Source organism: Phyllopteryx taeniolatus, chromosome 5 (assembly GCF_024500385.1).
Source record: "Phyllopteryx taeniolatus isolate TA_2022b chromosome 5, UOR_Ptae_1.2, whole genome shotgun sequence".
In the NCBI taxonomy this organism is placed as follows: domain Eukaryota; kingdom Metazoa; phylum Chordata; class Actinopteri; order Syngnathiformes; family Syngnathidae; genus Phyllopteryx; species Phyllopteryx taeniolatus.
The window spans coordinates 11,402,367-11,415,072 of NC_084506.1; positions in this window are offsets into that span (position 1 = coordinate 11,402,367).

The window sequence follows — 12,706 nt, forward strand, 5'->3', positions numbered from 1 at the left end:
GGCGGGGACGGGGATTGAACCCCGCACCTCAGAACTGTGAGGCTGACGCTCTAACCAGTCGGCCACCGTGCCGCCCCTAATCTTCCTTTTTAAATTAAAAAAACAAACATCTTAAAAACAATACCTCTCATAGTTGCATGGCGGTATTCATAATTTTTCTATAAGATATTCCATTGGTTTGTCGCAATGTGCATCTGTCTTTTTATACACAGACACAATGCAAATGTCAGTAAGGAAGGGAATGTTTACCGGGGTCTGTACTCCGGGGATTTCATGGTTGGCTTCAGACTACTGCACACAGAAAAGTTTAGTTGACTGAAGTAACATGTTCAGCCATCGTCTTGTTGAAATGATCTGGAATGTCCTTGATAAAGATAAAGTCTCCTTGCAAAGTCATCATTTTTACATAATCATGTGTATCTTACATTAATGGTGCTTTGACAGATGTGCAAGTTACCTAATGCTGTCTGAGAATTTCGAATGGGGGTTTGACTTTTCAACTCATGCTGACAGATTTGTATTTCATGCCATAGCCATAGAACATTGCAGTGAGTCTAAATGTCACAATGTTTATGATAATCACCAACTTGCTGTGTAAAACAATTGCTGCTGTTTTACTTTTATTACTGTCACTGATGGTAAAGTGGTTCAAGTGTCTGACTTTGCCCTGTGCAGGCAGCATGGGTTCAGTTCCCCCTAGGTGATAGCGTAAATGTGAATGTGAAAGGTTATCTGTCAGCAAGGGTAGGCTCCAGCAACACTGAACTGGATCAGCAGTATAGAAAATGAATGGAAAGATGGATTTTTGCTTCCTTATACAACAACTGGGATTGAAGTTGTTCATAAAATGGTATGGATGATCCAAATAACCATTCGGAAATAAAACGTTCAACAGAAATTGCAGGCTATCACTTCAATAACAGAAAAAATTAGCTTTACAACAGCGACCTTGTTAATTTCCATCAAAAATACATGGTTCATCCCAGTTGAGACAATTTGAACAACCAGGATTACTTCAAAAACTATATAGGCCAGTGTATTACCAGCAGAGAAATCAGCCTCAATTTAACATTTGAACTGGAATCTATGTGCAATTCTCCAAGGACTGTTTACATTGTATGGCTCATCATAGCTTGGGGAGACATACGTGGCACGAATGCTTATGCTCAGCGCACTAGCAGCTGAGACTGACAAGAGGGATAGAAAACCAAGATAAATCCAATTTGGATGATATTGCCTTAGGACCATATTCCTATTGACATTACCAAGGGAGCACAGGATTTGTGGTATGTAAGTATGACAGCTATGAAGGCATCCTCTGAAGCAGATACTGTCCAAACTAAGTAGGTGTCAGGGGTATAGTCTTGTGCGGAAGAAGGAGGCCCAGATATGAACCATGGACATACCTATACTCACCAGACTTCTAGGCTAATTGAAAGAAGAAGAAAAAAAGTAAAGCTGTTACCCCTCTCAAATTCTAATATAAGGGCGTATTCTTGTGTTCTGTATTTCAAGAAGCCTATGCCCATTTTCCTTTAAATATTTAAAACAATCTTATGTGTTAATTACACATGATATCACAATATTCCAATCATCTGAACAATTTTCCTAATGTCTAAAACCTCTGGTGATTAAAGACCTTCTGAGGAACTGTGTGAGTAATGCAACCAGAAGACATAATGTGTAAACAAATGTGGCATTAGTAATACATGACAACCAGTAAATACTCAAGGTGTTAAGGTCATACAAAAGTACCCAAAGACCAGCCAGCACACACCATACAGTAAGCTACACAATTGGGGTACTGTTGAATTGATACACTGCAGGTCAGGGATATGTTAATGACTGTTAAATGACTTCATTACGCAAATGCTTCTCACATTACACCCACCAAACAAACATGCTATACATTCACTTCAAGTAATCTCTACTTCATGCATACTGTACATATTCTAGAGAACACCAATCTCATGATTATGAAGACAGGTTGAATGTTTGTTTTACATGTGAATATATATACAATGCACCTTGGGACATATTTAAATGTGAAGAGATATGTTCATGTAATTTCTGAAGTTGCTAAGGGAATGTTGCTTGCAAATGGGTTCATTAGGTTGATTTTGCTACAGGATTGATGAGTCACATCGCTGTTTGTGGTGTCATTATTCATATACAGAACAGTCCCGATCTGATTTTTGAGATCGGAAATTGGTCCGGTGTCAGCAAATAAATGAGTATCGGATTGGACTGGATCTAAAATCTCTGATTTTCAGAGGTGTGGAGTCGAGTCACGTAACTTAGAGTTGAGTCAGACTCAAGTCATGAATTTGATGACTTTAGACTCCATCCATCCATCCATCCATCCATCCATTTTCTGAGATTTTTATCCTCACAAGGGCCGCGGGAGTGCTGGAGCCCATCCCAGCTATCATCGGGCAGGAGGCGGGATACACCCTGAACTTGTTGCCAGCCAATCGCAGGACTTTAGACTCGACTTTACAAAATATCATAAGACTTGCAACTCGACTTGGACTTGAACAGCAATGACTCGACACGGACTCGAGCTCATTGACATGAAAAGGCTTTCCACTTTCACCAAAGTATTGAAAAACGAACACTCTACAGCTCCCTCTCAATAGTTCGACATGCCAGTGTTTATTTTTATTACCAGAATTTCAGATTGATGCAACAATAAAGTTGATGTTCTCAACAAATATCACTCAGGTGGAAGTGTCCCACCATGCTGAAACATAATTAGAGCTTATTTCTGTTGACAGTGAACGCCCTGTTGGGCACGTTCAAGAAGAGGAATTGACCAGCAAGTCAATCTTTCAGACACAATCTAAAGTAATGTTTTTTTTATTAAAAAAGAAACAAAGTGCAACCTAAATTAACAATAAATGTGGCAGTTACATAAGTTACGTTCCACGAAGTACTGGTAACATAACACAGAAACGACAATGACAATTAACGTAACACGTTAACTTAAGTACGTTAATTATTGCAAAAAAAAAATCCACATTGCATTGCGGGAATCGTGCGGCTTTATGTCACGTATGCTTGTTTTCGTTAGCATTAGGAGCTAGCTTTGTGAGTGATCAGGCAATCAGTCGCACGGCGGGCCGGCCATGTGCTGTCTGGGCTTCCTTTTCATTACAGTCTGATTTAGTCAATGAAGTGTTCTCAAAATTCAGTCTTGTATTTCTTTTTTTATTCACTTTATTTACCGATCAGCACACCGCGAGCATCTATTCGACATGAAGCTACATTCTTCTTCGTGTCCTTTTGCCTCTTTTTGACGTAATTAAGGTTGTACCTTAATGACAAGATGCCAAACTTTTTTCCTTTCTTCTTTTTATTAATCCCTTCTGTTTTTGATACTCGCTACAAATGTCATAATTAAACTAAAATCTATTTGTATTTGTGTTGTATTTATTTGTGTTTGTGTTTGAAATTGCCTCACGAGAAACATTTGTAGACATGAAAATGCAGTTGCCTGCTACCTGTATATGCACAATGTGAATTTAAGAAAAATACTGTTGATTAGCCAAAAGAGGAAACCAGTTAGTGTCATTTCCACTTGTGTATTCATTATTGCTCTTAAACCAAACAAAAATACATTTTATCCGATTACTTGATTGATTATTCAATAGAATTGTCAGGAGGATACTCGATAACTATAATTGCAACACTATCCATCCATCCATCCATCCATCCATCCATCCATCCATTTTCTGTACCGCTTTATCCTCATGCATGTCACGGGCCTACTGGAGCCTATCCCAGCTATCTTTGGGCGAGAAGCGGGGTACACCCTGAACTGGTCGCCAGCCAACGGCAGGGCACATATAAACGAACAACCACTCGCACTCACATTCACACCTGGTTCAATGCACTTATCAAATTTGTTTTAATAAATGAATATGGATTTTAAATTTTTATAAATATAAATATATATATTAAATATATAAGTATATAATATATTAATAAAATAAATATTATATATATTTAAATGTATTATTACTTTGTTGTTAAAATGACTCGAAAGGACTTGGAACTCCAAGTGAGGGACTTGCCACTTGACTTGGCACGTGCTCGTCTTGACTTGGGACTTGACTCGTGACTTAAGGGTAAAGACTTGAGACTTACTTGTGACTTGCAAAGCAATGACTTGGTCCCACCTCCCACCTGGCATGGAATACATTACAACTCAATAACCCATTCACAATCCTACTGTAATTGACAGGTGACTTAGGCTGGACCTTACCTCTCCCCGTAGATCAGATGGGATAAATTCCAGGTTTCTGTGACTCTAAATAGGATAAGCGTATTGGATGTGCAGTGTACGGAGCCCCTAAAGGGACGTGAAAAAAAAATAAAAAATGAAACGTGTTTCTCATTCTAACGAGAAAGTTTCTCATTCTAATGAGAAAGTTTCTCGTTAGAATGAGAAACGTCTACCTGTCTGTCTACCTGTGAGTGGTAGCTTATTTACACACACACACACACACACACACACACACACACACGCACACACACGCATGAACACACGCACACTAGCAAATATGGCTCAGCTATTCTATAGCCTATGCTGCTATATTCGTGTGATGAAAGTTTACATTTATACTCACCTTATCCTCTTTTAGTTGGTCGATGACACTATCAGGTATATTCCTTGTTTTGAGGAAAGACAGCAAGTCCTCTCCTGTTGCCATTCTCTCGGCTGACAAGCGCTGGAAGCAAGTTGTAAATAAGCTACTGTACAACTCCCCAAACGCAGGAAGCTAGCATGTAAATAAGCTAGCACTCACAGGTAGACGTTTCTCATTCGAACGAGAAACTTTCTCGTTCGAATGAGAAACAAGTTTCTTTTTTTTTTTTTTTTTTTCAGTGTCCTTGAGGTTCTCGAAAGACGATTACAAATAAAATTTATTAAGTGGTAAATAAAATAGATGGGGTGGCACGGTGGACGACTGGTTAGAGCGTCAGCCTCACAGTTCTGAGGACCCGGGTTCAATCCCCGGCCCCGCCTGTGTGGAGTTTGCATGTTCTCCCCGTGCCTGCGTGGGTTTTCTCCGGGCACTCCGGTTTCCTCCCACATCCCAAAAACATGCATTAATTGGAGACTCTAAATTGCCCCTAGGCATGACTGTGAGTGCGAATGGTTGTTTGTTTCTATGTACCCTGCGATTGGCTGGCAACCAGTTCAGGGTGTACCCCGCCTCCTGCCCGATGACAGCTGGGATAGGCTCCAGCACACCCGCGACCCTAGTGAGGAGAAGCGGCTCAGAAAATGGATGGATGGATAATCTGGCGGCACAGTAGCCGACTGGTTAGAGCGTCAGCCTCACAGTTCTGAGGACCTGGGTTCAATCCCCGGCCCCGCCTGTGTGGAGTTTGCATGTTCTCCCTGTGCCTGCGTGGGTTTTCTCCAGGCACTCCAGTTTCCTCCCACAATATGGATGGATATTATATACTGCATTTATATATTTAATATATTTTAAAATCCATATTTATTTATCAAAACAAATTTGATAAACAAGTGCATTGATCCTGCTTGAGCCGTCACCTCATTGTGGTGGAGGGGTTTGTGTGTCCCAATGATCCTAGGAGCTAAGTTGTCTGGGGCTTTATGCCCCTGGCAGGGTCACCCATGGCAAACAGGTCCTAGGTGAGGGACCAGACAAAGCACGGCTCCAAAAACCCCTATGACGAATACAATTAATGGATTCAGGTTTCCCTTGCCCGGACGCGGGTCACCGGGGCCCCCCCTCTTGAGCCAGGCCTGGAGGTGGGGCTCGAAGGCGAGCGCCTGGTGGCCGGGCCTGCACCCATGGGGCCCGGCTGGGCACAGCCCGAAAGGGTAACGTGGGTCCCCGTTCCCATGGGCTCACCAACTGTGGGAGGGGCCATATGGGTCGGGTGCAGTGCGAGCTGGGCGGTGGCCGATGGCGGGGACATTGGCGATCCGATCCTCGGCTACAGAAGCTGGCTCTAGGGACGTGGAATGTCACCTCTATGGCAGGGAAGGAGCCCGAGCTGGTGTGTGAGGTCGAGAAGTTCGGACGAGATATAGTCTGACTCACCTCCACGCACAGCTTGGGCTCGGGTACCAGTCCTCTCGAGAGGTGTTCGACTCTCTTCCATTCTGGAGTTGCCCACGGTGAGAGGCGCCAATCAGGTGTGGGTATACTTATTGCTCCCCGGCTCGGCGCCTGTACATTGGGGTTCACCCCAGTGGACGAGAGGGTAGCCTCCCTCCGCCTTCGGGTGGGGGGATGGGTCCTGACTGTTTTTTGTGCCTATGCAGCAAACAGCAGTTCAGAGTATCCACCCTTTTTGGAGTCCTTGGAGGGGGTGCTGGAGAGCCCTCCCGCTGGGGACTCCATCGTTCTGCTGGGGGACTTCAATGCTCTCGTGGGCAATGACAGTGAGACCTGGAAGGGCGTGATTGGGAGGAACGGCCCCCCCGATCAGAACCCGAGTGGTGTTTTGTTATTGGACTTCTGTGCTCATCATGGATTGTCCATAACGAACACCATGTTCAAGCATAAGGGTGTCCACACGTGCAATTGGCACCAGGACACCCTAGGTCGCAGTTCGATGATCGACTTTGTGGTCGTGTCATCGGACTTGCGGCCGCATGTCTTTGACACTCGGGTAAAGAGAGGGGCGGAGCTGTCAACTGATCACCACCTGGTGGTGAGTTGGCTCCGATGGTGGGGAAAGATGCCGTTCCGACCTGGCAGGCCCAAACGTATTGTGAGGGTCTGCTGGGAACGTCTGGTGGAATCCCCTGTCAGATGGAGTTTCAACTCCCACCTCCGACAGAACTTTGCTCATTTTCCGGGGGAGGCGGGGGACATCGAGTCCGAGTGGACCATGTTCCGCGCCTCCATTGCTGAGGTGGCCGACCGGAGCTGTGGCCGTAACGTGGTTGGTGCCTGTCATGGCGGCAATCCCCGAACCCGTTGGTGGAGACTAACGGTGAGGGATGCCGTCAAGCTGAAGAAGGAGTCCTATTGGGCCTTTTTAGGACTCCTGAGGCAGCTGATGGGTACCAAGCAGAATGCAGCTTTGGTGGTCGCTGAAGCAAAAACTCGGGCATGTGAGGAGTTTGGTGAGGCCATGGAGAAAGACTTCCGGACGGCTTCGAGGAAATTCTTGTCCACCATCCGGCATCTCAGGAGAGGGAAACAGTGCACCATCAACACTGTGTATAGTGGGGATGGGGACCTCCTCAATTCCACCGACATGCCTTCCCATGAGGGAGCAGAGTCTGGGTTCTCTGAGGCGGGCTCTCCTATCTCTGGGGTTGAGGTCACCGAGGTGGTTAAAAAGCTCCTCGGTGGCAAGGCCCCGTGGGTGGATGAGATTCGCCCGGAGTTCCTCAAGGCTCTGGATGTTGTAGGGCTGTCCTGGTTGTCACGCCTCTGCAACATCGCATGGACATCGGGGACAGTGCCTCTGGATTGGCCGACTGGGGTGGTGGTCCCCCTTTTTAAGAAGTGTTCCAACTACAAGGGGATCACACTCCTCAGCCTCCCTGGTAAGGTCCATTCAGGGGTGCTGAAGAGGAGAGTCTGTCGGGAAGTTGAATCTCAGATTCAGGAGGAGCAGTGTGGTTTTCGTCCTGGCCGTGGAACAGTGGACCAGCTCTACACCCTTGGCACGGTACTCGAGGGTGCATGGGAGTTCGCCCAACCAGTCTACATGTGTTTTGTGGACTTGGAGAAGGCGTTCGACCGTGTCTCTCGGGGGGTCATGTGGGGGGTGCTTCGGGAGTATGGGGTGCCGAAACCCCTGATACAGGCTGTTCGCTCCCTGTACGAGTCAGAGTTTGGTCTGCATATCCGGCAGTAAGTCGGACTGCCCTTTGTCACCGATTCGGTTCATAACTTTTATGGAGAGAATTTCAAGGCGCATCCGAGGCGTAGAGGGGGTCCGGTTTGTTGGCCTCAGTATTGCATTTCCGCTTTTTGCAGATGATGTGGTTCTGTTGGCTTCATCAAGCTGTGACCTCCAACTCTCACTGGAACAGTTCGCAGCCGAGTGTGAAGCGGCTGGGATGAGAATCAGCACCTCCAAATCTGAGACCATGGTCTTCAGTCGGAAAAGGGTGGCATGCCCTCTCCAGGTCGGGGATGAAATCCTGCCCCAAGTGGAGGAGTTCAAGTTAAAAACCAGTGTTCTATGAAAATGTTACGCTATGACTTACTTTTTCTCACTTTATTTCTGGTTACATTAAACAGACCTGTCACAAATAAAAATTTGCATCCAGTAGTGCTGCAATTAGTCAGAGTATTCCACTGACAATTCTGTCAGAATAATCAAGTGTATGGATAAAATATAATTTTGCTAGGGTAAAGAGCAATTATGAATACACAAGTGGAAATGAGACATTGCACTTCAGAATGAACGACCAATGGGTTTCCTCTTTTAGATAATCAACAGTATTTTTCTTAAATTCACATTGTACATATAGCAGGAAACTGCATTTTCTTGTCTACAAACATTTCTAGTGGGGCAATTTCAAACACAAATATGAATAGATATCAGTTTAAACTTGGCATTTCTTGTGAGTATCAAAAACATGAGGCATTAATGCAGCACACAGCCAGCTCGCCGTGTAACTATTTGCGCGATCACTCACAAAGCTAGCTGCTAATGCTAACGAAACATGACATCAAGCTGCGTGATTCCCACAATGTAATGTGGATTTTTGTTTCTTTTTCAATAATTAACATCCTTATTGTTACGTTAATTGCCGTTGTCATTTCTGTGCATGTTAACAGTGGTTCTTGGAATCTAACTATATTTAACTGTGCCAAGTTATGTTGTACTTATTTTATTTTTTTTTTTTCATGAAATCATTACTTTCGGTAGTGTGGGAAAGAATAACCTCTTGGTCAATTCCTTTACAAGAGCTTGCCCATTAGGGCGTTAACTGTGTAAAGATAATAAGAACTAACTATAGCAATGATAGTGTGGTACACTTTGACCTAACAAATAATCAGTAAGATTGGCAGCATTATGTTGTCACTTTTCATATTTTCTTGTAGTATAACAATAAGTAACACATAAAGCTGTAGTTTTGGTTTCTTTCTTCTTTCTTTCTTTTCAATTCAATCGGTTCAAGTCCAAGTGAAGTCACGAGTCATTGCTGTTCAATACGGTGAGAGATACTGTATGTCTCAAAATTATTTGCACGTGTTTTTCAAATCCACAAATATATCTGCGATTTACACGTTTTTCAAATCCACAAATTATTTGCATGCATTTTTTAAATCCACAAATATATCTGCGATTGACACGTGTTTTTTAAATCCACAAATATATCTGCAATTTAAACGTGTTTTTCAAATCCACAAATTATTTGCACGTATTTTTCAAATCCACAAATATATCCGCGATTTGCATGTGTTTTTCAAATCCACAAATATATCTGCAATTTACACGTGTTTTTCAAATTCACAACTATATCTGCCATTTACACATGTTTTTTAATGTTGCGTGTGCATTTATCATGACTTATTTGTAAATATTAAACTTTGCTTGTGAATTGTTGAAAGTGTTTTTATGGCTCAGCGGGCACGTCCATTTATTTTTGAGACAAACATAACACAGTTTTAACATTTACACATGTAGGAAGGCCCTCCCTCCATCTGCTAGGCGGCAGTGTTGTTGTCTCCATTGATGACTTGACTGCAAGTCATTTTTATAGGAATCTAACAGTCTATGGTCCGACCCTGCTGAAATCCTCAATAAATTGACAATGGCTGAACAAGGTGGACAACCAACAGCTCAGTCATTCGTAAGTAAAATATAAAGAAATCACCTTCCTCATCTGTCAGCAAGATACAAAAAAAAAACAGCTTATTATTACAGTGTTTAAATAACTGGCTCGCTCTAAACATTATATCCTTCAATCCATTTTCTGAGCCGCTTATCCTCACAAGGGTCGCGGGATAAACATTATATATATATATATATATATATATATATATATATATATATATATATATATATATATATATATATATATATATATATATACTCTCAAAGGAGACAGCAACACTGTCGCCTAGCGGATGGAAGGAGGACCTCCCCACACGTGTTTTTTTTTTTAACTCGAAACTGCGTTTTGTTTTTCTCAAAAATAAATGCACGTGCCCGCTGATCCACAAACGCACCTCCAACAATTCACAAGCAAAATTTAAAATTTACAAATTATAAGTCATGAGAAATGCACACACAACATTAAAAAAACATGTGTACAGTAAATTGGAGATATTTTTGTGAATTTGAAAAACGTGTAAAAAAATTAGTGGATTTGAAAAACACGTGTAAATCGCGGATATATTTGTGGATTTGAAAAACACGTGTAAATCGCGGATGTATTTGTGCATTTGAAAAACACACAATGATCTCTGCCCAGTTGCATGGGTTCATCCGTGGTGACACTAGCCAGTGGATTGAGACTGGCAATAGGGAATCTGCTGTGGTTTGGCTGGTCACCGAGGCTCGTCCTCCAAGTGGGCGGTGACGCATCCTTCCGCCTATCTTCGTTCAGCTCGTGATCCAAAAGCCTTTTGTCGATCTTCACGGCGAGAGCGATGAGAGTGTCCAAGTCGGTCGGCCGGTCTAGCGGGACCAAACGATCCTTGACGGCAGGGGATAGTCCTTGAAAAAATGCATCGAGCAGTGCCCTGTTGTTCCAATGACTCTCAGCTGCTAGCATGCAAAACTCAATCGTGTAATCTGACACCCTGCGCTTGCCTTGTTGTAAGGTGACAAGGGAGCAAGCTGCTTCACGATCTGGTGTGGAATACTGAAAAACTTGCTCCATAGTCTTTACGAAAGAAGCCCAAGAATGCCACGCCGCGGAATTGCGGATCCATTCAGCAGTAGCCCACGCCTCCGCACGACCAGTCAGGTGGGAAATGACAAAATCGATATTTGCCCGCTCGGTGGGGAAGGCAGCTGCCTGCAGCTCAAAGTGGAGTTCGCACTGAGTGATGAACGGCTTAATATTCCCAGAATCTCTGGAGAACCTCTCCGGTCGAGAGAGCTATGGGCAGACATAGCCTGATGCTCTGACAGTCCCTTTAGATGAAGGTGGATGGCACCAAGCTGCTCATCCTGCTTCGAGAGGCGTTGATACTGTCATGAATGGAACAGAGGACAGGACCCAAAAATGCACAATTCCAATACAAATTGAGAGTTTCAAAAAAGAGAGGTTTAATAAACGAGCAGAGGTCGGTCCACAAGCAGGCAATCCAAAAAGGCAACAGTATCCAAAAACGTGAGGCAAAGAGGCAAGGTCAATAATCAGAACAGGGTCTAGTCTTACTATGAGTCGGTGACGTGGAAACAAGGAATGCTGGAACATGACAACAATGTACAACGAACTGGCGACCAGAAGGAATGAGACATGAGGTTAAATGCATGTGGTAGTTAGAGTAAACTAGGCACAGGTGGGGAAGATGCTCTCAGGAGCAGGTGCAGACAGGGGGAAGACAACAACCAGAACACACACACAATTACTGTTTTGCCTGAATTAACAATATTGTTGTTGTTGTTTTCGGCAAATGTAAACTACAGTAAAACTGATGAAATAAGAAAATGTGTAAAGCAACAGAGGTGATGTGGCTTTTACCTCCTCTCAATTCTCTTTCTTCTTTCTCTGATTTCTTATCTTATGGATCACCCTCCATTCCTTAATCTTTTTTGCTAATATTCCTCCTTCTTTTCTATCAACTCCACTATTTACAGCCCCGTCTCTCTCTTTCTACCATTCCATGCCTCTCGATCGCCAGCTATAGATAATTCATCAGTGTTTCTCATAGCTGCTGCCTTCCTGCCTCCTGTGATTTCCACAGGGACGCTTTCAGGGACCATTCCCACCCCTTCCGGGAATTAGAGCCAGGGCTGCAGAGGGAAATTATTCACAGTCACCTTATTCTAACCCAAAAGGCACACACACACACACACACGCATACAGTACTATATTTTTCCGAAAGCTCCACTGTCTTACACACAGTTTGTATTGTTTTATACTTGACCAAGAATTAACACAAACATTAGCTGCAGTGACTGGACTGCACTGCTGTTTGTGTGGTGTGCTTTTCTGTGTGTGTGTGTGTGTGTGTGTGTGTGTGTGTGTGTGTAACTAGGGAGAGTATTGAATAGTAATTTAGTGGTTTCCTGAGTGCACTAGAGGAGAGCTGGGACGCACTAGTTTAAGGTGCACGCCTGTGCGTGTCCAACGTGTCTGCTGAGATTAAGTCACATTCATAGTCCTCAACTTTTTAAAGATGTAATGCTGAAACAAAAAAAAAAAACACAAGTAGTTGATGATGAAGTGAGATACTTGCAATTACCTCCACCCATCCATTCTGTACCGCTTATCCTCACTAGGTCCGCGGGTGTGCTGGCGCCTATCGCAGCTAACTGGGCGAGGGGCGGAGTACACCCGGAACTGGTCGGCATCCAATTACAGGGCAGCAATTACATGCAATAAGAAAAAAAATGATAGAAAGTTTAGAATTTGGTTAATGACAGCCTGAAATGTTAAAATCGCTTTAATAACATACAAAAATAAAGTACAGAGATGTGTGATTTTCCTTAATTTTTCTTATCGTGGTAATTTTTATAGCAGGATACTGTATGTCAGACTAATATGGTATATGATGCTTAGGGTATA